We start from the raw sequence: 3812 nt of genomic DNA, 5'->3' as shown, positions 1-3812 counted from the left end.
GTCTTGATGAAGGCTATTAGAGTCTTGATGAAGGCTATTAGAGTCCTGTTGATCCAGGCATTCCAGTATCCATGTATGTGGCATTGAGTCATAGGCTTTCTTATAGTCAATCCAGGCAATGCACAGATTTGTCTGCCTGGTCTTACAGTCTCGGGTGACTGCTCTATCCACTAGTAGCTGGTGCTTGGCTCCTCTGGTGTTGCTGCCTATTCCCTTCTGGGAAGGGTGCATGTATTGAGCCATGTGCCTATTCATCTTAGCCGCTATGATGCCTGACAGGAGCTTCCATGTTGTACATTGGCAAGTTATTGGTCGATAGTTGGATGGGATTGTTCCCTTCTGGGGATCCTTCATGATCAGGATTGTTCGTCCTTGGGTTAACCATTCTGGGTGGGTCCCATCCATCAGCAGTTGGTTTATTTGTGCTGCGAGGCGTGCATGAAGTGCGGTTAGTTTTTTCAGCCAGTAGGTGTGGATCATGTCAGGGTCTGGTGCTGTCCAGCTCTTCATACCTGCCGCTCTTTCTTGGACATCTGCCGTTGTAACGGTTACTGGTTCTTGTTCTGGGAGATTGCTGTGTTCTGTTCTTAGATCTTCTAGCCACTGAGCATTGGTGTTGTGGGATGCCTCCTTTTCCCATATGTTCCTCCAGTACTGTTCAGTCTCAGTCCTGGGTGGATCTGATCTTGAATTACCCTGCCACTGTGAGTACACTTTGGATGGGTTGGTGGAGAACACCTGGTTTATTCTCTTGGCTTCTGCTTCTCCCTTGTATCTCTTTAGGTGGGTGGCCAGGGCGGTGAGTCTTTGTTTGGCAGTTTCTAGAGCCTCGGGAATCGACAGCTTGTTGTACTTAGGTAACCTCTTCCCTACACCTTTCTGCAGGTCTGAGAGCTGACTAACCTCTCTTCGTGTTGCCTTGATCTTGGCTTCCAGCCTTCTCCTCCCAGGGGGGGCAGTGCTCCGCTTTGTGGCCTGTGATCTTTATCTTATAGCCAAGCATCTCTAGGATCACTGTAGCTGTGGCGTAGGTCAGCTTATTGGTCTTAGTTATGTCTTTAGTAGGGATAGTACGTAGCGCTGCATTTACATCTTCTAGAAGACTTTCAGAGGGCACTCTGTCACTTAGCCTTGGCAGTCTTGGTCGTCATACTAGGGGATCCAGTTTGGTTATGATCTGCAGTCGTAGGTCAGCCGCCCTTTTGGTTAGTGGGCTTGTTGTTGGGGCTGGGGACCCAATCTATGTGTGTTGGGATGATGATGATATATATATATATATCTATCACAATAAAATCTTTGTTTTGCATTTAACTGACCTACTATAGAGGGCAGTGCCCAGCTTGCCCTGCGTGGTGTGTGTGTGTGTGCGGGGGGGTGATTTCCTCTTGCAGACACTCATATTCTCTATGACCACTGCACCCACTAGAACCATAATAATGACAGAAACACTGTTCTAAGCTGTGTGCTGATACAGACTAAACAACAGTAAAGGTATAGTGGAGGATTTTGCTAACTAAGTTAAACTATTGTTTATTTTATCTCCAGAGAAATGAAGGTTTTAAGATGGAATAAGAAGTTTTTGGTCTTCTGGATTCTTCTGGTGTTGTCACTTTAGCACCTGGAGGTACCACCTGTTTTATAATCAGTTAATAGAGTATCCATCAGGGACAGAAGGTCAGCAGACTTGGGCTTTTAGTGGCAGTGGGAACACGTCACTGACATGTGTCTACCCAGGTCAAACGACTCGGCAAGCGCCCCGCGGTAATATCACCTCAGCTCTAAACAGCATGACGTGGGAACACCAGAGCCGGGTCGACCCGCTAAATTATGTGATACCATTGAACGCATCATACAGACGTCAACACACCGTGCAAGTTGCTTCTAACAAGCAGAAACAACTCTGTTTACATTCGATAAACATGGAGCAGCTTTGGTGAGAGGGATTCAGATAAGAGAGTAAAATAATAAACACTGACTACACTTCTGCTCCTGTCCATGTTGCTTCCATTGTTTACCTCCCTGACCAGTGTGATGGTGTAATGTCATTAGACTCGCAGTTTTGTGGGACAGTGGCCGCGCAGCTGTGAGCATGGGGTTAAACTCGCCGTTTTGGTCAAACTGCTAAAGCCGGCTGTTAGCGGGTCAACCTGGTTATGTATATTTTCGGTTTTCAGTGGGAAAGGGGATTTAGTAAGGAAATACATGGGGGAGATGGTTTGGTCAGATCCTGGAAATGCTTCAGCCCATATGCTGTGATGTTAACATTGATAGGCTTCTGTTTTATATCAATCAATCAATCGTCAACTGCAATTAGCATTGTAATCAGGATTACAGTTTCAGTACAAATTGTTCATCACCTACATCACATACTCTGGGGGGCTGGTGAACAGGGGAGCGATTGTCTGAGGCATGCGTGCCAAATAACGCTGCCTTTAGGGCCACTTTTTCACTTGCCAGGGGCCCCGCCGTGAGGCGGTTCCCTTAGTGAGCTGCCTTTGATATCTGTGGAAAGAAAGGAGCCACATTGGGGACTGAGTGGTAAAAAAGGCATTTTTAACATTTTATCCTTGACAGGGTACAGTTTGAGATATCAAAAAGAACTCAGCACAAGAAAAACACATATAAGACGAGAAAAAGTATTCAACAGAGGGGAAAACTGGAGGCTGAGAGTCAGATTTGAGTCTATGAGTGTAGCGCGTGAGTGGGTGGCTTTGTCCATGAATGCTGTCCAGGGGCCATTTTCCTTGAAATGATGGAAGTGTATCAACTGGTGCTACAGTTCTGAATGCATCCACAGGTGTCCACAGGTATGGGAGGAGGGCAGCTGGCAGTTCTGGGTCCTTCTGCCATAATATCCAGAGGAGTTTTGTTAATTGGGAGGCCAAAGTCCAAATTACATTCTTATTTTTGACAGCAAGCTGCCCAGAATTGTTGTCAGCCTTGATGTCTTTGTCCCTGGGCTCCACATGGCAAATCCAGTATTAATATAGTAATAGTTTGTTAGGGTTTCTAAAGAAGTGAGCGTGCGTTTTCAAGATTTTATCCCACCTCACCTTTGAGTTAAACAACCGCAGTCAGCTTGCGTTACATCACATCTAGCTTATGGCTTAGCTCATGGTCTTGCTCGTTCACAGCCCTCGTGAGCTCATCAACCGCAGTTGACGGCCTTATCATTGCCCAAATTCCCACCCTCTGTAATTGTAGATACATCAGGTGTCCTCCAAATCCAAACAGAAGATTATACCAGTATCATAAATCCAAACATGTATACTTATTCCCCATCCTCCACTGACAGCACCGTAAATCACACCATTCTCCAAACCTTCCAGAAGTCCAGGGTGTATCCCATGAAATATGTCCCTGCAGGACAGGAAGGGTCTATTTTTCCCTGACTTCCAGTTGAGAAAATTTGATCAATTGCTTTGAGAGACCAGCTGACCAGATCCATTGTTTGATTCGGGTGACATGAAGAGAGGACTCAGAAAAGACAAGACAGCAAAACAGGAACAGAGCAGCAGGAAAATGCCACCGCCTCCACTGAGGGCAGAAAACTACAGGGAACAGTCTGAGACCAATCTGAGAATCCATCTCCAGAAGTATTCACAACCTTCATGCTTAACTGATCCTCCTTTGGTAGCTGCTTCTTTGGAGATGATGAGCAGAGGCCTTATAGACCTCCATGACTCCAGTCTTCTTCAATGCAATTCCTGCTGCCTTCTTGGACCCCATGCCTCCAGCCTTCTTGGACCCCATGCCTCCAGTCATTTATGGACCCGATGCCTCCAGCCTTCTTGGACCCCATGCCTCCAGTC

Source organism: Cyprinodon variegatus, unplaced genomic scaffold (genome assembly GCF_000732505.1).
Source record: "Cyprinodon variegatus isolate N-32 unplaced genomic scaffold, C_variegatus-1.0 Scaffold101, whole genome shotgun sequence".
Taxonomy (NCBI): Eukaryota; Metazoa; Chordata; class Actinopteri; order Cyprinodontiformes; family Cyprinodontidae; genus Cyprinodon; species Cyprinodon variegatus.
This window is presented reverse-complemented; position numbering follows the sequence as displayed.